At 38.5% G+C, this 27,588-nt stretch overlaps 1 protein-coding gene across 1 annotated transcript in view; it reads right to left on the bottom strand.

Moving 5' to 3' along the window:
* The window catches only part of LOC136033216 (serine/threonine-protein kinase mos-like), a 70,339-nt gene extending 51,383 nt beyond the window's left edge, over positions 1-18,956 (bottom strand). Inside the window, exon 1 of the mRNA XM_065713926.1 lies at positions 18,618-18,956. The gene's annotated coding sequence lies outside the window, so the exon portion shown is untranslated. The remainder of the gene's footprint in view (positions 1-18,617) is intronic.
* Positions 18,957-27,588: the final 8,632 nt, after the last annotated feature.

Below are 27,588 nucleotides of genomic sequence, written 5' to 3'. Positions count from 1 at the left end.
ATGCGAATCCTTTAGTGTCATCTGTATTCAGGAACACTTTTTGACAGATTTGAATTCTCAGCTTTTATGCCCTTCCTCTAATGTAACAGTACATCTCTTCCCTGTAAGAAGATTTAAAGCTAAAGGAAGGCCAAGCGGTGATTTAGCCGTCCTGACAACTTTTCAATCATAATTGTTTGAAATGTGTGATTGCTATCTTGCTGTGACGGTTGATAACCTGGTAATAGTCAATCTTTATCTTCCAACCAATTACAGGGACGAAGCTTCTGAAAGAAAATTTGCTATTGCTTGCAGAAAGGTGGCCAAACTCTTAAAAAAGATCGAGAAGATGAACAGAAAGTGTATACTTATTGGAGACTTTAACTGTGATCTACTTGAGAATTCAAGTGCTAGAGCTGAAACGTTTCTATCTATTCTACCAACCGGTTACTCGATTGTACCGAAAGACCGAAATTATTCGTTTATTTCAACTTCTGGAAACACTTCTAATATTGACCATGTAGTCTTTCTCTATCCTCCCAATCCAGATCTTTTTGTGAAAATCGGTTTGGAAGGTGAATATAGTGACCATATCCCTTTGTTCCTGTCGATCCCCGTCCGAGATACTCCCTCTTCTGAATTTGCCAAAAGGAAATCTAAATTTTTACGTGTTAAATCTTGAGACAAGATTGATAAGGATATCTTCCAAGAAGAGTGTGACTTCATGCTAGATAAAATCAAACTTTTGTTTCAACTTTTCCAACGGCAACCTGATATGGACAAGTCTGACATTCGTATTGAACTGAATTTTTATTGTGCGCAGATTACCCACGCTCTAAAAAATACCGAAAAATTCGCTGTCCCAGTGAGAGCGTGTAGATCTGGAACCGAAAAATTTGGATGGTCCAGTAACGAGAGCCTCAAATCCGCTTGTCACTCCTCTAAATTTTGGTTACGTCTGTGGAATGATTGTGATAAACCTAGAAAAGGAGTTGTAAATACTTTACGGTTACTTACTAAGCGCCACTTTCAGAAGGAGCTCAAAGCTCACCAGGTTGGCCAAATTGTTGCAATTGCGGAATCGATCGCGAATGACCCTAATAAGTTATGGAAAACTCGTTTGGCAAATAATAAAACTCGGGAAAGCAAAATTACAATTAGTGAGTACCAGTGGCATTCATATTTCAAAAGTCAGTTCTCCGAACCTGACGTTAACATCCTCAAGAAATTTGAAACGGATTTAAATAATCGCTTACATACTCCTGGACCGGGTACCTTTGCAGTGAATTACGTGATGTTATACGAAAGCTTAACAAAAGACAGTCCATGGGCTATGATGGCATATGCACCCTTCATTTACAAAATGGGTCTGATAAGCTTATGTGTCATCTTTCTTTGTTGTACCAAATCATTTTTGCTGTGGTATAGTTCCAGATTCTTTTTGCGTTGGTCTTATTTCACCGATTTAAAAAAAAGGGAAACACCTTCGTTTTTGCGAAGGTGTTTGAATTACTTATAATTAATAGCCTACGTTCTATCTGTTACATGCCTCCTCACCAGTTTGGCTTCCAGCCTAAGCTTGGTTGCTTCCATGCTCTAAAATGTGTGTGCAATTTGTTGATCGATGCTGATAAATCCGGTGGTACTCTAGCGCTTGGAACATACGATGTTAGTGAAGCATTTGATTGGTTGTTGCATCCCCAAGCAATGAATGAGCTTTTGAACCGTGGTGTATGGCTAGACTTAGTTAGACCTCTTTTGTACATGTACCGCCATTTGAAAGCAAAAATACTTATACCTGGAAGCAATTTGCTGACTGATGATATACAAATTCATATCGGGGTTAAGCAGGGTGCCGTTACTTCTCTCACGGTTTATAATAATGCAACGCTTCCAGCTCAGTGCCAACTTTCTTCGTGCTGTATATATAAAGGTACTGATTTGTCGATATTATGTTATGCAGACGACGTTTTCAATATTAGTAGGACTCTCAGTGGGCTAGAAAAATGTTTTTTGGAGATATGTAAAAAGATCTGAATGGTACAGAAGTAAAGCCTTGTGTTAAGTTGAAATATCTTGGCCTTCCTATTGGAAAAAATCTGAAGAAAACTAGGCTATTGATGCTAGAAAGTATGGAAACGAAAATCCGTCGTGCATATGGTACAATTGTTAGTTCTCAGTTTCATTTGAATAGAGCCCATCTTGCGAGAATTTACAATAGTGTTGTCCTGCCACATATTATGTATTTAGTACCGTTTTACCATTGTGTATTTAGTACCGTTTAATTTGCTAAGTTTCTGTTGCGAGTTCCTCCGTGGACCCGTAACTCCTATTTGATGAAAAAATATAGCTTGTCTGACCCGTGTGCAAAGTTAGCTGAGCTGAATGTACACATGCGCAATAAGCAAACCGGCCATGAATGGCAAAATGTTGTTTTTTGACGTGGAATTATTTTTGTTTGTATTTTAGAATGTAATTACGATATGTTGTTTCTTTCTTCTTTTTTTTTCCTTTTTTTCAATGTACTCCATCACTTTATTATTTTGTATGATGGGTTATAAATAAATACATACATACATACATATTTAGAATCAGCATAAAAAGACAATTCTTTTGATGTGCCTATTGTTATCAAAAATTCTACTTTTTACAGTTTCAGTTACTCTTGTGCTGAGTCACTCCTTATCTACAGTTCGTAAGCACGAACTGTTTAATTTTTAAGTTACATAAGATGACCAAAGCGTTGACTTTGCTTTTTATACTTTAAAAATATTTTTTCCACAAAATAAATTTTACAAATAAAAGTAAAGAGCTCCATTAAACCAAAAATCACCATCAATAAATAAATGTTACCCAAAAACAAATCTAAAGAGCTTTAATAGGATGTGTTTGGGGAAATGAGGGAGTTCCAGAAGGAGCTCTAATCACTTTTGACCCTTTAAAATGCGCTAGAAATGTCGGTTCTTATCAAATGAACCTTCTCAAAAGCTTGTGCGACCGCCCATTCCATGAAACCCCATTTGCCCCCAGGGTATAGCTTGCAACCCTTGCTCCTGGACTCTGTGAGTTTTATCCAATCCTGTTGGCATTGTTATATGATCTTTGGACTATTTTGAGCAATATGACTATCTCAAAATTTCGATCGAACACATTTGAGAAATGAGGGTATATGGGGGGGGGAGAGATAGTTGCCCTTGGATCACTTTTTACTCTTAAAAAGAGAAGTAGAACTTCCAATTTCCAATGAAGTGAGCCTTCGCCAAAGTTTACATGACAGCCCCTTCCATAAAACCTTATACACCTCCTGGGCACAGCTTCCAATTTTTGCCCATGGCTCTGGGGTGTTATGTCAAACCTAAAGGTCTTTTTCTATGATTTTTGGACCATTTTGAACAAAATGGCTATGGCTATATCAACGTTTTGACCAGATCCATTTAAGGTAAATAGAACGATGCGGACCAAGTTGCCCTCCGATTACGGTTGACTCTTAAAAACGGCACTAGAACTTTTGATCTCCAGTTGATTGAGCCTCAGCCAAAGTTTATACGGCAATTTAGTTCATAAAAAGCTAAAATTTTAACTATGAGCAACAAACCTAACTTCTTCCCCCCCCCCAGGGGGGGGGGGGTAAAATCTTCGGAGACATAATCACTGGACCTTTCAACTATGCTGAAAAAATGGTTGTTTCAAAATCTTGATAGTATGTAGGGATATAAAGAGCGTTCGGGGGCGACTAGCAGCCTCCAATTACTGTTTACTCTCAAAAATAGCACTAGGACTTTCAATTTTCAGTCGAATGAGTCCTTTTCGAAGTTTCTGCCACAGCTCCTTTTACACGAAGTATCTTGCTTAAAAAGCAAGAGCCAAGAGCTCATATGAGCTCTAGTAAAATTCTAAGAATCAATAGATTAATTTAAAAGGAAAATCAGAGGCTTAATGCCGGTCGGGAGTTAAAATAAGAGCTCTGAGTCACGAGGTCCTTCTAAATATCAAAATTCATTTAGATCCGATCACCCACTCGTAAGTAGAGGCCTCAGCCTCTTTCTTCTCCCTCTAGATGGTCGAATCCAGCAAAACAACTTTATCAAGTCAATTGGTGCAGCTCCCTGGCACGCCTACCAATTTTTATCGTCCTAGCACGTCCAGGAGCACCAAACTTGCCAAAGCATTGAGCCCCACCCCCTAACTCCCCTAAAGAAAGCGTATCAAGTCCGGTTACGTCAATCATATATCTACGACATTTGCTTATTCTACCAACCAAGTTTCATCCCAATCTCTCCACTCTAAGCGGTTTCCAAGATTTCTGGTTTCCCCCTCCAACTCCCCCCAATGTCAACAAATCTGGTCAGGATTTGAAATAAGAGCTCTAAGACATAAGTTCCTTCTAAATATCAAATTTCATTAAGATCTGGTCACCCGTTCTTAAGTTAAAAATACCTCAATTTTTCTAATTTTTCCAAACTAAAAACCTCCAGCTCCTCCAAAGAGAGCGGGTTCAGTCCGGTTATGTCAATCACGTATCTAGGACTTGTGCTTATTCTTCCCACCAAGTTCGTCTCCCGATCTCTCCACTCTAAGTGTTCTCCAACATTTCCGGTTTCCAAGATTTCTGTTTTCCCCCTCCAACCCCCTATGTCTGCGGATCCGTTTCGAACTGAAAATGAAGCATCTGCGACCAAATTTTTTTCCATATATCAAGTTTCATTAAGATTGATGAATAATTCGTAATATGGTACCCCTGTATATCTCCGTACCCCCCTCCGATCTCTCCACTTTAAGTGTTTTCCACGATTTCCGGTTCCCCCTCTCCCAATGAAACTGGATCCAGTTGGGATTTAAAATAAGATATCTGAGTTACGAGGTCCTTTTAAATATAAAATTTCATTAAGATTCGAGCGTTTCCCAAGATTTTCAGTTTCCAAGATTTCTGTTCCCCCCTCCCCTCCGACCCCCTATGTCCACAGATCCGATTCGAATCGAAAATGGAGCATCTGAGGCATAAGATGTTTCTATATATCAAGTTTCATTAAGATCCGATCATCCATTCGTTAGATAAAGATACCTCGATTTTCACGTTTTCCAAGATTTCCGGATTCCCCCTCCACCCCCCCCCAACGCCACCATATCTGTTCGGGATTTAAAATAAGAGCTCTAAAGCACAAGATCCTTCTAAATATCAAATGTCATTAAGATCTGATCACCCGTTCGTAAGTTACAAATACCTCATTTGTTCAATTTTTTTCCTAATTACTCCCTCCTCCAACTCCACCAAAGAGAGTGAATCTGGTTCGGTTATGTCAGTCACGTACCTTCGACTTATTCTTCCCACCAAGTTTCATCCCGATCCCCCCAACTCCCCCCAATGTCACTGGATCCTGTTGGGACTTAAAATATGAGCTCTAAGACACAACATCCTTCCAAACATAAAATTTCATTAAGATCCGATCACACTTTCGTAAGTTAAAAATATCTCATTGTTTCATATTTTTCAGGATTAACCCTCCCCCCCCAACTCCCCGATAGAGAGTGGATCCGTTCCGATTATGTCAATCACGTATCTAGGACTTCTGCTTATTTTTCCCACCAAGTTTCATTCTGATCCCTCCACTCTAATCGTTTTCCAAGATTTTAGGTTCCCCCCTAACTAAATAAAATATAATGGAAAATAGGGGGGAAACAATCCCTAAAAGTCATAGAATCTTAATGAAAACCCTAGTCCATATTATTAAGGACAAAAAACAGAAACGACACATTATTTCTTCAGAGAGAAAATCGTTGGAAACTTTTTTGCTGGAAAACCTATCCACCGTTGATTTTGCTCAAGTTGTTAGATTAGAAAGGACTTTGTTTAGCCACGATTTTCGCTTGTCCAAGGAACGCCTCTATAAAAAATTAGAAGCCTTACGAAATGAATCTTCGATGAGAAACCGTATTTACTCTCCAAGATTCACTCCTGGGCCTGCTATCGTTAACCTCTCTTCTAAAACATTGGAACCCCAGGAAATCGAAACACTTGAAAAAGGTCCAAAATTTTCTTTTCTACCGAAACAGGTTCCTGTGGCAGATATAGTTTCCTCTCTAGAGTCCGCTTTGCATAAACACTATCCTTCTGTCTCTAGCCCGGATGAAGTTAGATCTGGTCTAATAAATATCCTCTATAGTAGCCAAAAAAAAGTTTAAGCCTCCTACCAATTCCACACCGGAAAATTTGCATGACATAAAAATACTATCTAATCTCCGAAAAGATCCTTCTATTATAATAACTAAAGCAGACCAAAGCAATTCACTTGTTGTCATGAATACAACAGACTATGATAACAAAATTCTTTCGCATTTAAGGTGGATCTCCGAGGTTTGAAGCAAATTCTATTTCCTATAGCATTGAATACGCAACGAGATTTTCTCCTTTCTCATTGGCTTAATTGCTCTCTTGAGGGTTGTACCAGAATATTTAAATACTGTTAAATATTACGACCAGATTTAAAGGGAATTTAAATTTTTTTTTCACGTGTCTAATTGGTAACAGCTGACCATTGAAATTTGGTTGGTTACAAGTCAGATAACAGTTTAGCATTTGAATTTTCACAATGGGCAGAAAAAAAATAAGAACAAATAAAGGATGGGAAAACCTGAGACATTGGTAAGTTCTATTCCAACGTTATTGTAGATTATATTACTTATATTCATGTACAAGTTACATTTTCAAACAGTTCGTGGTAACGAACTGTAGTAAGGAGCGAAGGGGCTCAATAGTAACCAAAACTCTAAAAAACGAAGTTTTGATACAAACAGTTACATCAAAAGAATAGCATTTTAATGCTGATTTTAAATATATAAGTTTCATCAAGTTTAGTCTTACCGGTCAAAAGTTACGAGCCTGAGAAAATGTGCCTTATTTTAGAAAATAGGCGGAAATACCCTCTAAAAGTCACATAATCTTAACAAAATCACACCATCAGAGTCAGCGTATCCGAGAACCCTACTGTAGAAGTTTCAAGCCTCTATCATAAAAAAGTTGGAATTTTGTATTTTTGCGAGAAGACAGATGACGGGTGCGTATTTTTTGTTTTTTCTTTGTTGTTTTTTCCTCAGGGGTGATTGTATCGACCTAGTTGTCCTAGAATGTCGCAAGAGGGTTCATTTTAACGTAAATTAAAAGTTCTAGTGTCCTTTTTAAGTGACCGAAAAACTGGAGGGCACCGAGGCCCCCTCCAACGCACATTTTTCTCCAAGGTCACCGGATCAAAATTTTGAGATAACCATTCTGTTTAACTCAGTCAAAAACCTAATAAATATGTCTTTGGGGATGACTAAATCCACCTCAGTTCCCGGGGGAGGGGCGGCAACTTATAAACTTAGACCATTGTTTACACATAGTAGTTGTTAATTATGAAGTGTACAGACGTCTTCAGGGGGACTTTTTTGTGTTGGGGTTAGGGTGGGTCGGGAGGGGGCAGGTTACGTGGGAGGATCTTTCCATGGAGGAATTTTTCATGAGGGAAGAGAATTTCCATGAAGGGGTCGTAGGATTTTCTAGCATCATTTATAAAAAGACAATGAGAAAATATTTTTTTTCAACTGGAAGTAATGATCAACATTAAAACTTAAAACGACCATAAAATATTACTTAACCGACATTCTTGTTGAAGGTTTTCGCCAAACTGAAGCCATGCATAGCCTTCAGTATTTACAATACATCGGAGACGGCGATTCTAGTGTTTTTTACAAGCTAAGACAAAGTGTTTCATACGGATCATATATCAAAAAAGAAGAATGTGCCAATCACGTGACCAAGAACTATACAAAATACCTCCATAATGTTGTGAAGACAAAAAAAGGGATGCACAGCAAATTTCTTTCAAATGACATAATTCTAAAGCTAACCAAAAATCTACGAGGTGCAATGAAAAAGAACTCGGCTGATGGTGGGTCTGCCGAAAATCTAAGACAACTCTTACGAAGAGGCCCAGAGCATGTGTTTGGTAATCATAAACAGTGTGATTCTGGCTGTGCCAAAAAGAATGGGGTCTTAGAAACTGTGGAGAACCGCTATAATAACCTTCCGAAAACTATTTTGGAGGATGTAAAAATATTTGTAAAAAAGCGGACTTATTAAGAAACGATGCAACGACCAATCTTGCCGAGAATTATATGTCTGTTGCAGTGAAATTCGTCGGCGGAAAACAAATAAGCCGCTCGAAATGTTGGTCATACCATGCTAGGACAAGTGGAGCAAGCCTATTCTACTCCTTGGGCCCGAAATGGCAATCTTCTACATGGAAAAAAATATTTGGCTACAGTCCTTGCAAAATAACAAAAGAATACACGGTGAAAACTTCTAATCTTCGGAAACGGACAAAAACAAATAAAAAAAGATATTACGCAACCATGGGTGGGAGATTTCTGGCCAAAAAGAAAGAGAATCAGAGTTTGCCTAAAGGTGATCAAAATTACGGACCAAATTGCAACAAGCCTGATATGAATCCAGAGGAATTTGAAATCGCAAAGGCTGATTATGTTGCAAAAAATATGAATCTGGATGGAGCCAAACTGCAGGAGATCTACGTAAACACAAAGGGGCAAAATGATAACTAGATATTTGAGAGGAGCAAAAGGATTACTGCCACTTATTTTCATAGAATAGCTTCTCGAAAAAAAAAATACTCCAACCGCACCCATAGTCAAGAATATCCGAATTAATTCTAATTTCAAATCTATTCCAATGCTTAGGGGAATTCTACTGGAGGCTATTGCACTGACGGCGTACGAGCAGAGATAGGGAGTATCATTAATAAAAGGAGATCAAATGGGACTACTCATTCATCCAAATATCCAGTTTCTTGGAGCTTCTCTTGATGGTCGCTTAGAAAACGGCACACCAGTTGAAGTGAAGACTGTCCATAATATTCCCAGAGGAATGACCATAAGGGAAGTGGCATCCCAAAAAGGATTGGTAAAGAACTTTTTCCTATGGTCACACAATTCAAAATTGGAGTTAAAGAAAAATCACAAATACTATGCTCAAATTCAAGGTTAGCTAGAAATCACCAATCAAGAAGAATGTCACTTGGTGGTATATCACCATGAGCATGATGTGGAAATTTTAACTATTCCGAGATCAAAAGAGTATTTTTTGTTTATATTACCAAAGCTTCAGGAGTTTTGGAGCGATTGTTTACACTTACGGAGATATTAGACTCGCGATTGATTAGGAACATGCCACTTAGAGAGCCTGCCTTAGTCCGGGCTGCAGCAAATCGCGGAATGAAACGGACTTTGGAGCCAGAAGACAGTGGATGTGAGAAAATTACTTGGTCCGACACTGAAAGTGAATATTGAAAGTGGATTTTTCATTGACATGTGAAGAGCATTGACATGCGAATAGTATAGAGATTGTTTAGGGGTCATAATGTATTAGTAGCAGTATTATTAACCTTAACCTATTAGGGTTGTTTGAATAGTAGACTATTATAGGTTAACTATTAGTGTTGGTGAATAGCATATAAATATTAGTAAGTAAATTCTATTTGAGAAATTTCAGCATTCTGTCGAAGTCCAAACCATGTTGATAAATAAACTCTAATTACGTTGAGATTTAGTTGCTACTTTAGGCACTTCCAGGTAAGCTAGGACAGCTAAATTTGGCAGGCGTATCAGGGAGCGGACCAGATTAAATTGGAAATAGTCATTTTCCCGATCTGACCATCTGGAGGGGGTGGGGGCCGGTTAATTCGGCCGGTTATTAACTTACGAACGGGTGACGGGATCTTAACGAAATTTGATGTTTGGAAAAATGTTGCGTCTCAGAGCTCTTATTTCAAATCCCAACTGGATCCGGTGAAATTGGGGGAATTGAGGGGGGAACCTAAAATCTTGGAAAACGCTTAGAGTCGAGGGATCAGGATGAAACCTGATGGGAAAAGTAAGCACAAGTCCTAGATACACGATTGACCTAACTAGAACGGATCCGCTCTCTTTGGGGGAGTTGGGGGGGGGGGGTTAATTCTGAGAAAATAGAAAAAATGAGGTATTTTTAACTTAGGAAAGAGTCATCAGACCCCAGTGAAATTTGATGTTTGGAAAGATATCGTGTCTCATAGCTCTTATTTTAAATTCCGACCGGATCCGGTGACATTGGGGGAGAGATGGGAGGGGGAGCCTAAAATCATGGAAAACGCTTAGAGTGGAGGGATCGGGATGAAACCTGGTGGTAAAAATAATCGTAAGTCCTAGGTATGAGATTGACATAACTGGAACGGATCTGCTGTCTTCGGGGGAGTTGGGAGGAGGATTGTTAATTCTGAAAAATAAAAAAAAATAAGGTATTTTCGAGTGACGAAGGAGAGATTGGATCTTATAGAAATTTGATATTTGGAAGGATATCACGTCTCAGAGCTCTTATTTTAAATCCTGACCGGATCCGGTGAAGAGGAAGTTGGGGGGGGACCTAAAATCTTGGAAAATGCTTAGAGTACAGGGGTTGGGATGAAACTTGGTGGTGAAACTAAGTACAAGTCTTAGAAACGGGATTGACATAACTGGAACAGATCTGTTCTCTTTGGGGGAGTTGGGGGAGGGAGGGTTAATTCTAAAAAATAGAAAAAATTAGGTATTTTAACTTATGAAATTTCATATTTAGAAGGACCTCGAAACTCAGATCTCTCATTTTAAATCCCTACCAGATTCAGTGTCATTAGGGGGGGGGGCGGCATTACTGGTACGGATCCGTTCTCGTTGAGGGAGCTAGAAGTTGTTATTTTGGAAAAATTAGAAAAATTGAGGTGTTTTTACTTAAGAATGGGTGACCAGACCTTAATAAAATTTTATAATTAGAAGAAAATCAGGTTTCAGAGCTCTTCTTTCAAATCCCGAACAGATCTTTTGACATTGGGGGGGAATTGGAGGGGGAAACTGGAAATCTTGGAAAACGCTTATAAACGGCGTAGATACGTAATTGCCGTAACTGGACTGGATCCGTTTTCTTTGGGGGAGTTAGGTGGTGTGGTTCAGTGCTTTGGTGAGTTTAGTGCTACTGGACGTGCTAGGACGATAAAAATTGGTAGGCATGTCAGGGAGCTGCACTAATTGACTTGTTACAGTTGTTTTCCCCGATTCGACCATCTGGAGGGCTGAAGGGAGAGGAAAAATTTGAAAAATTGAGGTATTTTTAACTTACGAGTGGATGATCGGATCTTAATGAATTCTGATATTTAGAAGTACCTTGTATCTCAAAGCTCTTATTTTAAATCCCGACCAGCATTAAGCCTCTGATTTTCCTTTTAAAGTAATCTATTGATTCTTAGAATTTTGCTAGAGCTCCTATCATATCAGCTCTTGGCTCTTCTTGACCTTGTCACAAGTGCCATATGAGCTCTTAGCTCTTGTTTTTGATGAATAGTATATAAACATAAGTAGTTTCAAAAATTTATTAAATACCCCTAAGGGGTTTCCTTCCTCCCTTACCTGTATTTATGACCACAGGGCAAGGGTGCCTAATGTTTATTATGTACCTTCAGGAACATATCACTTTAAATGACATTAATTTAATAAGTATATGCATTACTCCGTAAAGCAAAGTATATGATTACCCCGGTTCCGAACCGGGGTAATCAGTCATTTATGAACGAGCTTATAAATCATCAACTATATGAGATGACGGGGAAAAACCAAAATATTCTAAGATACGGCACTATTAGGAATAAAATGAGATCCCGTGGAACTAAAATGGACGAATATCCGACGAATACAACTTTAGATTTAAAAAAATAATGTTCGTATATTTTATAGCCCTACAATCGGCGTTTCTTTACTTTTAAGAGCCAATAATGTCTAAAATAATGTGTTTTAAAGAATAACGTTCTTTTTAAAAATAATATTCATACATTTTATAGGCCTACAATCGATGTTTCTTTACTTTTAAAGGCCAATAATGTTTAAAATAATGTGTTTTTAAGAATAATGTTCTTTTTAAAAATAATGTTCATACATTTTATAGGCCTACAATCAGTGTTTCTTTACTTTTAAAGGTCAATAATGTTTAAAATAATGTGTTTTTAAGAATAATGTTCTTTTTTAAAAATAATGTTCATGCATTTTATAGGTCTACAATCGGTGTTTCTTTACTTTTAAAGGCCAATAATGTTTAAAATGATGTGTTTTTAAGAATAATATTCTTTTTAAAAATAATGTTCATACATTTTATAGGCCTACAATCGGTGTTTCTTTACTTGTAAAGCCAAACTGTTATCTGCTTTGTAACCTAACAAATTCCAATTCGTATGGTGTTAAAATGATATTGCCTCAAGGTGTTGTTGCCAATTATACATGTTTTCAACTTCCTTTTAAATCTGGTCTTAATGCTAAGGAGATGTCAACATTCTTAATGATATTCTGGCAAACCCCTCAAGGAGTGCTTAAGCCAATGAGAAAGGAGGAAATGTTGAATACTAAGAATTATTGCTAAAAATCATCTGTTATAACTACAAACTTAACAATCTTTGGGATTATTTGTCGGTATAAGATCTACAAAACGACACAAAAATCAAGGCTATATGATTAGTACAACCCTTTTAAACAGTAAAGGAAGAATATCTTAAATGACAAATTTTAAAGGAAACTGATGATAATAAAAAAAAAAAAATCACGGCCAAAATTTTTTAAATCTTGTGGCAAATGGAGAGGCTACTTTACAGTTCTCTACGTCTTCTAAAAGTAATTTTATTGCTACTTTTAAAAATTAGAGGTGTCCCCACTAATTAATTTTTTATGAAGCTCTAAAGAAAAAAAATGCAAATTTATTCGGCCTATTCATGTCAAAGCTTTCAATAAAGCCACAGTAATTTTTTCATCAAAGAATCTGCTCGTGTCTGTTGTTAATACGCATTTCACTGCTATAGGAAAATAGCATTGGCTTCAATCCTCGGAGATCCACCTTAAATGACACAATTACATATCAAACAATAACTCATGATCCTACTGATCAGTTCACTAATAATATTATAAATGAATTAAAGCAGCTAAAACAAAATGGTAAAATCACCCACAACTATACGTAGTTTCTTTGGTAGTTTCTGTCCTAAACTCTACGGTTTACCAAAAGTACATAAACAGGGTATTCCCTTAAGACCTATTGTAGCTTGTACTAAAGCTCCCGCTGCCAATATTGGAAAATGGCTTTGTGCAGCTTTCAAACCTTTATTGTATTCTCAAAATTCCTATATTCATAACTCGGCAGATTTGGTTAAAAAACTTAGCAACACAGGTATTTCAGAAAACACAATAGTTAGTAGTTTCGACATTGTTTCCATGTATACAAATATAGATGTAACTATTTCAGAGGAATTATTAAAAAACAAAATAGAAGAAAATTACCACTTGATCGAGACTTCAGCGACAGGAATTGATTGTGAAGTTTTAATGACTCTTGTTAAAATTTGTAATAAGTTTTCTATGTATTTTCAATTTCGCGATTCTTTTTATCAGCAAAAAAATGGGTTACCCATGGGGGCACCTTTATCCGGGCTACTAGCAAATATTTACGTCGAGAATCTTGAGAATTGGGCATTGAATTCTTATTTTCTAAAACATGTCTATTGGGGTCGTTATATGGATGACGTAATTTCACTTTGGAATTATGGGGAAGCTGAACTTCGGGGCTTCTTAGATCATCTTAACACTTATGACCGAAATTTGCAGTTCACCCTTGAAGTTGAAATTGAAAATAAACTACCGTTTTTAGATGTATTAATTATTCGTAATGCTGATGAACTGGATTTTACTATATATCGAAAGCCAACACAAAACAATAGATATCTTCACTTTAATTCAAATCACCCCCCACAAGTTAAAAGAGCAGTTGTAACTTCCCTCATTGATCGTGCCCTAACTATTTGCTCCCATTCATATATAAATGCAGAAATAAATTTTATCAGAGATATTCTTTTTGGTAATGGATACCCCATTCCTTTTGTAAATAAAATAATTAGCCGTAGAATAAAAAGACATTCTTGTAAAATCGAAGAAGATACTTCACAATGTGAGGCTACTGATAAGCCCTCAAATATTGTCTATCTTCCGTATATCCCAAAGATTACAACAAAATTAAAAAATATTTGCACAAAAAATAATCTGTACGTAGTTTTTACTAATAATTTTAAAATCATCAATTTCTTAAATTCGGGTAAAGATAAGACCCCAGTTACTCGCCAAAGAGGGGTCTATCAAATACCCTGTGATTGCGGAAAATACTATGTCGGCAGGACCCATCAGAATCTAGACAAAAGGTTACAACAGCATAAAAAAGACATAGACAAGGCCTTAATTTCAAATAATTCCAACAACTCCTTTGATTCTGCTCTAGGTTGGCATATATTTAATAATCCGTCCCACATGATACTTTTTGAAAACTCTTCACTCATTAGTAATGATTTGGGAATAAAACAGGTGGTTCGAGAATCAATTGAAATTAATCTCAAAATAAATAAAAATATTTCTTTGAACAGGGACTTGGGGGAATACTCATTAATTCTTTATACTAAGACGGCCCTTGGACATAGGGCCGAAATATCTACATAAATAATTTCCATTGTCTTGAAAAAATTTTCCCTATTGTCTCTACGTTGTATTTGTTTGTTATGGAAAGGCAGTGTGGTCTTCGTCGCTATTTTCGTCTAGCTTATGGAGAACCCTATTGCAAAAATTTCAAGCTCCTATCTACGAAAATGTGGAATTTCGTATTTTTTTGCCAGAAGACATATCATGGGTGCGTGTTTATTTGTTTTTTTTTCTTTTTTTCCCAGGGGTCATCGTATCGACCAGGTGGTCCTAGAATGTCGCAAAAGGGCTCATTCTAACGGAAATGAAAAGTTCTAGTGCCCTTTTTAGGTGACCAAAAAACTGGAGGTCACCTAGGCCCCCTCCCACGCTCACTTGTTTCCCAAAATCAACGGATAAAAATTTTGATATAGCCATTTTGATCAGCATAGCCAAAAACAATAATAACTATGTCTTTGAGGATGACTTACTCCCCCACAGTCCCCAGGGGAGGGGCTGCAAGTTACAAACTTTGACCTGTGTTTATATAGAGTAATGGTTATTGGGAAGTGTACAGAAGTTTTCAGGGGGATTTTTTTTGGGGGGTTGAGGGGAGGGGGCTATATGGGAGGATCTTTCCTTGGAGGAATTTATCATGGGGGAAGAGAAATTCAATGAAAAGGGCGCAGGATTTTCTAGCATTACTATGAAAAGAAATGAAAAAATAAACATGAAACAGTTTTTTTTCAATTGAAAGTAAGGAGTAGCATTAAATCTCAAAACAAACAGAGATTATTACGCATACGAGAGGCTCTTCTCCTCTCAAATTCCTCGCTCTTTATTCTAAAGTGTTTTTAGTAATTTCAACTGTTTATTCTACGGCCTTTCTGATTCGGAGGTCATTCTTAAAGAATTGGCACGAAACTTAAGCTTTAGTGTAACGAGCTAGGTATTAACAAGGGGACAAACCCCCTCATATACATAATAAAAATATAAGAATATAGAAGTGTGTTACGTAAGTTAATTCTTAAGTTACATATATTTTTTACTAATAAAAACGTTCATTAAAAATTAAAAGTTCTAGTTGCCTTTTTAAGCAACTGAAAAATTGGAGGGCAACTAGGCCTCCTTCCCCAGCCCTTATTTCTCAAAATCGTCTGATCAAAACTAAGAGAAAGCCCTTTAGCCAAAAAATGGATTAATATGCAAATTTCATTTTAATAATTCATGTGCGATGAGCCAAAATCAAACATGCATTAATTCTAAAACCTTCAGAAATTAAATAAAAAACCAGTTTTTTTAAATGAAAGTAAGGAGCGACATTAAAACTGAAAACGAACAGAAATTAGTCCGTGTATGAAAGGGACTGTTTCCTTCTCAACACCCCGCTCTTTACGCTAATGTTTTTTACTGTTTAATAAAGTAGAATTGAGAGAAAGAGTCAAAGAGAGAATGTCGCTCCTTACTTTCAGTTAAATAAAAACTAGTTTTTTTATTTAATAATGAACAAGAGCCAAGAGGGCATATGGTATGAGCTCTGGCAAAATTCTAAGAATCAATAGATTGCTTTAAAAGGAAAATTAGAAACTTAATGCCGGTCGGGATTTAAAATAAGAGCTCTGAGTCATGAGGTCCTTCCAAATACCAAAATTCATTAAGATCCGATCACCCACTCGTAAGTTAAAAACCTCAATTTTTCTAATTTTCCCTCTCCCTTCAGCCCCCCCCGATGGTCGAATCGGGGAAAAGACTTTATCAAGTCAATTTGTGCAGCTCCCTGACCCGCCTACCAATTTTCATCGTCCTAGCACGTCCAAAAGCACCCAACTCTCCTAAGCACTGAACCCCACCCCCTAACTCCCCCAAAGGGAGCGGATCCAGTCCGGTTACGTCAATCACGTATCTACAACATTCGCTTATTCGACTCACCAAGTTTCATCCCGATCTCTCCTCTCTAAGCATTTTCCAAGATTTCCGGTTTCCTCCTCCAACTCCCCCAATGTCAACAGATCTGGTCGGGATTTGAAATAAGAACTCTGAGACATGAGTCTCATCTGACATGAATCCATCTGGGATCAAGCAAAAAGCAGGTCATCCCCCAAATAAGGTGAAAAAATTATTACGAAAGGAATAAACCAAACTTTACGAGAGGCGTTAAAGAGTAAAACTTTTATTAGTAGGATTGGAGGCAGCTGGTGTGTCAGCCTCAACTGGGGAGCTCGGTGCTGCTAAAAGTTTCTGAGGTAGTACAAACCTCCTTGAGAAAAATTCCCACAATTGCCAACAATATTCCATATAACAAATTATAGTTCAAACATACAGTGACCCTCATCAGCAAACAATCCAACAACAATTATGACCATCATGTATACTGCGTCATATATAACCGTCATACCGTCATATATACATACAATATGCTGATGAGTATTCTTCTGATGACGGTCACTGTATATGCGATCGAAATATCCAGTGTTTTTTATTGTTTTTTCACTCTCTAATAAAAGGATTTATCCCTATTTGAACTGATATTTATTGTCATGGAAAGGTGTGGTTCAAAAATACTTAAGATTCAACGATAAATTTACAACAAAACAACTTAAGCATAGTCTCACTCAATGGCAAGAAAAGAGGATTTTTCTCCTCTGACCTCCTTGGCCAGAGGAGTAAACAATTTAACAACAAAAAATGAACAAAAACAAGAGCTCATATAGCACTTGTGACGAGGTCGGAAGAGCCAAGAGCTCATATGGTATAAGCTTTGCAAAATTCTAAGAATCAATAGATAGATTTAAAAGGAAAATCAGAGCCTTAATGCTGGTCGGGATTTAGAATAAGAGCTCTGAGTCACGAGGTCCTTCTAAATATCAAAATTCATTAAGATCCGATCACCCAATCGTAAGTTAAAAATACCTCATTTTTTAATGTTTCCTCCCCCTTCAGCCCCCCTCCCAGATGGTTGAATCGGGGAAAACGACTTTATCAAGTCAATTTGTGCAGCTCCCTGACACACCTACCAATTTTCATCGTCCTAGCACGGCCAATCAAATTTCATTAAGATCCGATCACCCGTTCTTAAGTTAAAAATACCTCAAGTTTTCTAATTTATCCAAATTAATACCTCCCGACTCCCCCAAAGAGAATGGATCCGTTCCAAGTATGTCAATCAAGTATCTATAACTTGTGCTTATTCTTCCCATCAAGTTTCATTGCGATCTCTCAACTGAAAGCATTTTTCAAGATTTCCAGTTTCCAAGAATTCTGTTTCCCCCTCCAACTCCCTATGTCCCCGGATCTGATTCAAATTGAAAACTGAGCATCTGAGACATAATATCTTGCTATATATCAAGTTTCATTAAGATCCGATCACCCATTCGTAAGATAAAGGTGCCCCAATTTTCACGTTTTCCAAGATTTCTGGTTTCCCCCTCCAACTCCCCCCAATGTCACCGGATCTTGTCGAGACTTAAAATACGAGCTCTAAAGTACAAGGTCCTTCTAAATATTAAATTTTATTAAGATCTGAACACCCGTTCGTAAGTTAAAAATACCTAATTTTTTTTTAGTTTTTTTTCAAATTAACCGTCCCCCACCCCCCCCCCAGACGGTCGAATTTGGATGAATAGTATTAGCGAATAGTTTTTATTAATTAAAATCTGAATTTAACCAAAATTATGACTTTTAAATAATAATCCATTAAAGAAATCTGGGCTGGAGAGATGGCGATTTGCATCGAATTTAGCTATATAGAAATAAGAAAAACTTACTATGGCATTTTCCCGACAAAAACTGTTCCAAAACTTCCTTTTCCAAGTAAGAAGCACAGTCGGAGAGAACCCAGTAGTCCAACATTGAAATGTGAAAAGTGTATTTTTGAATTAAGATACATCATTCATAGCACTCTTTTTCCTTCTGTCATATGTATTTACACTTATAGGTGTATAATATTCCGTTAGTCTCTTCTCCCCCCCCCCCCGATTCGGAAGAAAACTTTGGGAAATTTTGAAACATTGGGTGCAATATTCATTATTTGAGCAATCCAAACCATGATAATTCTAAAAAAACGTGTAATACCCCCCTCCCCCTATATAGAAATAAGAAAAACTTACTATGGTATTTTCCCGAAAAAACCGTTCCAAAACTTCCTTTTCCAAGTATAGAAGCACAGTCGGAAGTTAGCTCTCCTTCTTTAAAAAAGTTTGCCCTCTCAGGTGTATCTACTTTAATGGACTTGGTACGTCCTAAGCGTCGTTTCGGTGATCCTAGAAGGTCATCAACCGATGGTATTGACAGATTCCGCTCAGTTGGTGTTTTATCTCTCTTTTTCTTGTCAAAAGAAAGGGTAGGCTTCTGATTGGTTTTCGATCTAGTATTCGGAGTGCACTGATTTGTTAAAAGTGTTAATGGAGCTCGATGAGGAGAACGATTTCGGAAGCCTCTGAAATATATTTAGTGTAAATAATTATTTTAAGGCAATACGCATTGTGAGAATAGTAGGTAACAACAGTGGCATAATAAGTGCGAAATACTTTAATAGCGGAACGTTTCATGAAGGATAGCCTAACAGGTTTGAAAACTTTCAAGATGCATTCGAATCGTGTAGGGTATAAGCCATACGATGGGAGAGTATTTCCTGGCGTCTTTCCTAATCTTACCAGACTATTAACAGACAAGGGCCATTAGTAGACTATTTGTAGCAAAGGGAAAAAGAACAAAGCTTGATCAATAATGGGTATTCAAAATTGACCAAAATAAAACAATGAATGGTCAGGGATAATACTAATTTTTGCAAGTTAATTGGTAGTTTTAGAACTCTGGGGCTAATGGCCTGTGAGTATAAAGTGTAATTACTCATGCCGATTGTTATTTGTTTTTGTTTGTAAGGGCAAGCAGATTCTTTGCCCTTTTTTTGAAAGAATACTTGTCAAACATATACATCGTAAATATTGTCATCTCTACTTAATTAAACTTTGAAGACATAGGTAATTCAAAGCTGTTCTACATTTACACTAATTTTCTTTAAGAATTTTTATAGATTACCTATATTTTTGAGATACATCTATGGCATAAATTCTTATTCAAAAGTGTGCACAACCAAACTCAAAACGAATAGAAATTATTAGATACTAGCTAGCACACCAACACCTAGTTGGTGGGGGCGCTTTGTGCCACCCCCCCAAGCCTTCCCCCCGCGCGCGTAATGATTGCCCTTGAGCTTTGTTGATGGTGATTGCTAATCGAATATTCCCTATGTCCCCGTCGTCATCTATATATCCCCCTGTGCCCCCGGCTTCCCCGTCGTTGTTGTTTCCCTTTGTCCCAGTCGTCATTTGTGTCCCGGTGTCCCAGTCTGTAATTTCTCTTTGAGTGTCGTGGTCGTCATTTATATTCCCTGTGTCCCGGTATTCCGGTCGTCATTTGTGTTCCGGTGTCCCGGTCTGTAATTTCTCTTTTATTGTCCTGGTCGTCATTTATATTCCCTGTGTCCCGGTCGTCATTTGTGTCCCGGTGCTTTGTTGATGGTGATTGCTAATCGAACATTCCTTACGTCCCGGTCGCTTTCTCTTTGAGTGTCCCGGTCGTCATTTATATTCCCTATAGCTTTTGGGGTTGCACTTCGCGCCACCCCAAAACCTAGTTGGTGGGGCGCTTCGTGCCCCCCAAGCCCCCCCGCGCGCGTAAGTCATTACGCGCCATTGTAGTTGTGTCCCTGTGTCCCTCCTGTGAATAGAGATAGATATATATATGTTTTTAACTACGTAAAACATGCGAATATACAACATTCTTTGCTGTCCCTTTGTCTGTGCATATAAATAGATTGTCAGGTTTACTGACTCTTGAACATGTAACATATAATTGTCCATGGGAAAAACAATCCGTATTCAGATCTATACCTCATTATTCTAATGATGTGTCCCTGTGTCCCGGTCGTCATTTATATTCCCTGTGTCCCGGTCGTCATTTGTGTCCCGGTAACCCAGTTTGTAATTTCTCTTTGAGTTTCCCGGTCGTCATTTATATTCCCTGTGTCCCGGTGTCCCGGTCGTCATTTGTGTCCTGGTCTGTAATTTCTATTCGAACAATCCCTGTGTCCCGGTCGTCATTTATATATCCCGCCTGTGCCCCGGCGTTCCCGTTGTAGTTATGTCCCTATGTCCCGGTCGTCATCTGTGTCCCGGTATGTAATTTCATTAGTTGACAAACATGACGTCAGTCGACAAACAACTTCATGACGCATACAGCTCAATCCTTATAATGACGTCAGTCGACAAACATGACGTCAGTCAACACACAAACATGACGTCACTCGACACACACACACACAGACAACTTATTTATATATATATATACTAGCTGTTATATACAACTAGCCCAACACCTAGTTGGTGGGGGCGCTTTGCCCCCCAAGCCCCCCACGTGCGTAAGTCGTTACGCGCCATATTAGTTACGCGCCATTGTAGTTGTGTCCCTGTGTCCCACCTGTTAATATAGATAGATATATATATAAATAGATTGTCATGTTTACCGACTCTTGAACATGCAACATATAATTGTCCATGGGAAAAACAATCTGTATTCAGATCTATACCTCATTATTCTGATGATTGCCCTTGAGCTTTGTTGATGGTGATTGCTAATCGAACATTCCCTGTGTCCCCGTCGTCATTTATATATCCCCCTGTGCTCCCCGGCGTCCCCGTTGTAGTTATTTTCCTGTGTCCCGGTCGTCATTTGTGTCCCGGTGTCCTAGTCTGTAATTTCTCTTTGAGTGTCGCAGTCGTCATTTATATTCCCTGTGTCCCGGTGGTCATCATTTTTGTCCTGGTCCTCATTTGTTTCCCGATGTCTCGGTCTGTAATTTCTCTTTGTTTGTCCTGGTCGTCATTTATATTCCCTGTGTCCCGGTCTTCATTTGTGTCCCGGTGCTTTGTTGATGGTGATTGCTAATCGAACATTCCTTGTGTCCCGGTCACTTTCTCTTTGAGTGTCCCGGTCGTCATTTATATTCCCTATGTCCCGGTGTCCCGGTCCTCATTTGTGTCCCGATGTCCCGGTCTGTAATTCGTCAGTTTACAAACATGATGTCAGTCGACACACAAACATCACGTCACTCGACACACACACACACACAGACAACTTATTTTTATATAGATAGATAGATAGATAGAAGATGTCCCGGTGTTCCGGTCGTCATTTGTGTCCCGATGTCCCGGTCTGTAATTTCGTCAGTTGACAAACATGACGTCAGTCGACACAGAAACATGACGTCACTCGACACACACACACAAACACACATACACAGACAACTTATCTATATATATAAAAATAAGTTGTTTGTCTGTCTGTCGACTGACGTCATGTTTGTGTGTCGACTGACGTCATGTTTGTCGACTGATGAAATTACAAACCGGGACACCCGGACACAAATGACGACCGGGACACAGGGAATATAAATGACGACCGGGACAATCAAAGAGAAATTACAAACTGGGACACCGGGACACGAATTACGACCGGGACACAGGAAATATAAATGACGACCAGGACACAGAAACACAACTACAACGGGGACGCCGGGGGGCACAGGGGGGATATATAAATGACGACGGGGACACAGGGAATGTTTGATTAACAATCATTATCAACAAAGCTCAAGGGCAATCATTAGAATAATGAGGTATAGATCTGAATACGGGTTGTTTTTCCCATGGACAATCATATGTTGCATGTTCAAGAGTCGGTAAACCTGACAATCTATTTATAAGCACAGGCAATGGGACAGCGAAGAATGTTGTATATTCGCAAGTTTTACGTAATTAAAACATATATATATCTATCTATATTCACAGGTGGTACAAAGGAACACAACTACAATGACGCGTAACTAATATGGCGCGTAATGACTTACGCACGCGGGGGGGGGGCTTTGGAGGGGGAGGGGCGCGAAGCGCTCCCACCAACTAGGTGTTTCTATATATATATATATATATATATATATATATATATATATATATATATATATATATATATATATATATATATATATATATATATATATATATATATATATATATATGTTTCTGTGTCGACTGACGTCATGAAGTTAGTTGTCGTCATTTTTGCTATGACGGTGACGTCATTAACGGTATTTAAGACATTTGTTCACGGAAAAATGTTTAATTGTAAAATGACTGAAGAACCTACAATGGCAACAGCCGAGGAAGCTGCTCAAAGAGTTTATGCCAAAAAACTTGCTGCTGATAGAGAAAGTAAGAAAAGAAAGCGTTCCGAGGAATCACAAGAACAGCAAGAAAACAGGCTTGCGGCTAAAGAACGCAAAACCGCGCAGTTAGATGAAAATCCACCTGGACAGCGAGAGTCAAAACTTATCAAAACTGAAAATGATAGCGATGATGATTGGGTTTGGGATTTTGACTTGGATAAGGTTATCAATGCCTACCAGATTTAAGTTAAAAAAACAAAGGTTCGTCGATATGTACTTCACAGTGACGCTGAAAAATAAAGAAGAAAAAGAAAACTGAAAAAAGAAAAAAGGTAAAAAACTAAAAAAAAACTAAAAAGAAAAAACACTCAAAGAGAAATTACAGACCGAGACACAAATGACGACCGAGACAGAGGGAATATAAGTGATGACCGGGAACCTCAAAGAGAAATTACACACTGGGACACCCAGACACAAATCACGACCGGGACACAGGGAATATAAATGACGACCGGGACACAGGGACACAACTACAACGGGGACGCCGGGGGCACAGGCAGGATATATAAATGACGACCGGGACACAGGGATTGTTCGAATAGAAATTACAGACTGGGACACCGGGACACAAATGACGACCGGGACACCGGGACACAGGGAATATAAATGACGACCGGGACACTCAAAGAGAAATTACAAACTGGGACACCGGGACACAAATGACGACCGGGACACAGGGAATATAAATGACGACCAGGACACAGGGACACATCATTAGAATAATGAGGTATAGATCTGAATACGGATTGTTTTTCCCATGGACAATTATATGTTGCATGTTCAAGACTCAGTAAACCTGACAATCTATTTATATGCACAGACAATGGGACAGCAAAGAATGTTGTATATTCGCATGTTTTACGTAGTTAAAAACATATATTATATCTATCTCTATTCACAGATGGGACACAGGGACACAACTACAATGGCGCGTAACTAATATGGCGCGTAACGACTTACGCGCGCGGGGGGGGCTTGGGGGGGCGCTAAGCGCCCCACCAACTAGGTGTTGGGGTGGCGCGAAGCGCCACCCCAACAGCTAGTTTATATATAAAAATAAGTTGTCTGTCTGTGCGTCTGTCTTTCAGGTGACGTCATGTTTCTGTGTCGACTGACGTCATGAAGTTAGTTGTCGTCATTTTTGCTATGACGGTGACGTCATTAAAGATATTTAAGACATATATGTTCACGTAGAAATCTATTAATGTTTAGCTTTAAAAAGACTGATGAACTTACAACGGCAAAACCCGATGAAGGTGCTCAAAGAGTCTATGCCAAAAAACTTGCTGCTGATAGAGAAAGTCAGAAAAGAAAGCGTGCCGAGGAATCAAAAGAACAGCAAGTAAACAGGCTTGAGGCTGATAGAGAAAGAAAGAACAGAAAGCGTGCCGAGGAATCAAAAGAACAGCAAGGAAACAGGCTTGAGGCTGATAGAGAAAGAAAGAACAGAAAGCGTGCCGAGGAACTACCAGAGCAACGCGAAAGCAGACTTGCTGCTAAAAGAGAAAGTGAAAAAAGAAGGCGTGCCGAGGAATCACAAGAACAGCAAGAAATCAGGCTCAGCAAGAATTGTTGCAACGTGCAACAAAGAGCCCTGAATCCACCGGATACAACATTAACAGCTTTTTTTCGCTTTGCAAAAATGACTCTTTTTAAAAAAAAAACTGCTGTATACTGAAGTGCCTTCGTATTGCACGTGGAATACTAAAAATAAAGTATTTGAACGTCGATAACAGGGTAAGTCAGTCGACGGCCAACCTACCATCTTCAAAGATACCACGATAGGAAGACTCTACACCGTTCCACCCAATCAACATGAATGCTTCTTTCTACGCCTGCTTTTGGTGATTTACCCGGTCCGACATCCTTTGAGTATTTGAGAACTGTAAACGGTACTATACATGACACTTACCGTAGTGCATGCCAAGCTCTGAATTTATTGGAGAATGACCAACACTGAGATAACTGCATCAATGACGCGTGCGAAACGTCAACCCCAAGTCAAATTCGTGCATTGTTTGGCATCATTTTAACAACTTGCTCTCCATCAGCTCCTACAGAGTTATGGGAAAAATATAAGTCAAAAATGTCCGAAGATATACTCCATCGAAAACAGTTTAGAGACGTCAGATATGAGTTTCGATTTTACCATCAGAAATTTATACCTACACTTTAGTTATTATAGAAGATTTGTGCGTACGTATGGCAAACAAACCTCTTCAGGATTTGGGAATGCCTTCACCTAACCGTATCGCTGCTGTTTCGACATGTGTAGAATTGGATCGTGAACAAAGTTACAGTACGAGTGATCTATTGTCGTATGTACAAAATAACATTTCCAAGTTAACGTCGGAACAAAAAGACATTTATGATACGATAATGCATTGTGTCGATAACAACGTTGGAGAAATTTTCTTTTTGGATGCGCCAGGAGGTACTGGTAAAACGTTTGTGATAAAACTGATTCTGCATCAATTCGATCAAAAAAATGATATAGCGTTGGCAATTGCGTCGTCTGAATAGCCGCAACATTGCTGCCTGGTGGAAGAACTGCTCATTCCCGCTTTGAAATTGCCTCTGAATTTGCATTCTACAGAAACTCCCACGTGCAATATTTCCAAATCATCTGGGATGGGTAAAGTATTGCAGCAATGCAAACTTATTATTTGAGATGAGTGCACAATGGCACACAAAAAATCGCTCGAGGCTCTGGATCAATGCTTGAAAGATTTAAGAGGGAATTCGAAACCCTTTGGCAGCGCATTAATATTGCTTGCGGGAGATTTCAGGCAAACATTACCTATAATACCTAGATCAACTCCTGCAGACGAAATGAATGCTTGCCTGAAAAATTCTAATTTATGTGCACACGTAAAAATATTAAAATTAACTACAAATATTCGTGATTGCAAAACGATGACTCTGGTCAAACATTTTCAGATCAGTTGCTGGCAATTGGAAACGGAAAGCTCCCAGTAGACTCAATTTCAGGACGTATACAACTACCTGCTGATTTCTGTAATTTAGTGACGTCCAAAAATGAATTGATTGAAAAAGTATTTCCGAATATTCTAAAAAATTATAAAAATAATAAATGGCTAAGTGAAAGAGCGATTCTCGCACCCAAAAATATAGACGTCCACGAAATCAACAATATTGTTTTGACCAAGATTCGAGACCAGGGGACGTCTGTCTGTCAGGTGACGTCATGTTTCTGTGTCGACTGACGTCATGAAGTTAGTTGTCGTCATTTTTGCTATGACGGTGACGTCATTAAAGATATTTAAGACATATATGTTCACGTAGAAATCTATTAATGTTTAGCTTTAAAAAAACTGATGAACTTACAATGGCAAAAGTCGATGAAGATGCTCAAGAGTCTATGCCAAAAAACTTGCTGCTGATAGAGAAAGTCAGAAAAGAAAGCGTAGCCGAGGAATCAAAAGAACAGCAAGTAAACAGGCTTGAGGCTGATAGAGAAAGAAAGAACAGAAAGCGTGCCGAGGAATCAAAAGAACAGCAAGGAAACAGGCTTGAGGCTGATAGAGAAAGAAAGAACAGAAAGCGTGCCGAGGAACTACCAGAGCAACGCGAAAGCAGACTTGCTGCTAAAAGAGAAAGTGAAAAAGAAGGCGTGCCGAGGAATCACAAGAACAGCAAGAAATCAGGCTTGCTGCTGATAGAGAAAGTAAGAAAAGAAAGCGTGCCGAGGAATCACAAGAACAGCAAGAAATCAGGCTTGCTGCTGATAGAGAAAGTAAGAAAAGAAGCGTGCCGGGGAATCAGAGCAACCTGAAAGTTATCGCCTGGCATTCAGGTACAAGCCCAGTCGATGATTATAGCTTGAGTAGATGTGTTCAAATCGGGACAATGTCTAAAATTTGTCCCTATTGCAAGGCCTTGAATTCAATGGTGAAACAATGGGAATGTGTTGCGCCTCAGGAAAAGTTAAACTTCCTCTATTGGCTGCACACCAGAGCCATTGAAGACTTTCCTTACTGGAACTACGTCAGAATCTAAGCGTTTTTTGTCACAAATCAGAAAATACAACTCATGTTTCCAAATGACGTCGTTTGGAGCCCAAATCGAAAATCCAGATCAATTTATGTCTACTTTCAAAGTAAAAGGGCAAATTTGTCATAGAGCAGGGTCTCTTCTACCATTCTCAGGCGAGAATTATAAATTTTTACAATTGTAATTCATCAGTGATATAAATTCTGAATTGAATGCACGTTGCGAAATTTCTCCAACGTTGAAAGGACAATCGTTTCCTAATCGCAACATCTTTTCCACGAAAATAATAATTTAGTGCGTCTGTTCAAAACAGCCATCGATTTGATGCCTACTGATACGCATAGAATTGTTATTTCCGCTGACAAAACGCCTCCTGGCCAACATGTGCGTAGATACAATGCTCCAACTATCGACGAAGTGGCAATCGTTATGGTCGGTGATCAGTTTTTACCTCGAGATATTATTCTTCATAAGCGAAACGCTCAGTTGTTAAGAATTGCTGAAACTCATCGATGCTACGATGCCCTACAATATCCTATCATTTTTTGGGATGGAGCCGACGGCTATCACTTGAATATTAAATTGATGAATCCAGCCACTAACAAAGAAATGAATAAGAAATGCAGTGCAATGCATTATTATTCCTATAGACTAATGATTCGGCAGGATGAAGAAAATTATATTTTAAAATGCCGTGAATTGTTTCACCAATTTGTCGTTGATATGTATGCTAAAATTGAATCAGAACGTTTGCTATATATCCGCCTGAATCAGACCAAGCT

The sequence above is a fragment of the Artemia franciscana genome, chromosome 11 (genome assembly GCF_032884065.1).
Source record: "Artemia franciscana chromosome 11, ASM3288406v1, whole genome shotgun sequence".
Classification (NCBI taxonomy): Eukaryota; Metazoa; Arthropoda; class Branchiopoda; order Anostraca; family Artemiidae; genus Artemia; species Artemia franciscana.
The sequence above is the reverse complement of the archived record's forward strand: the minus strand, read 5'-3'. Positions and strand labels throughout refer to the sequence as shown.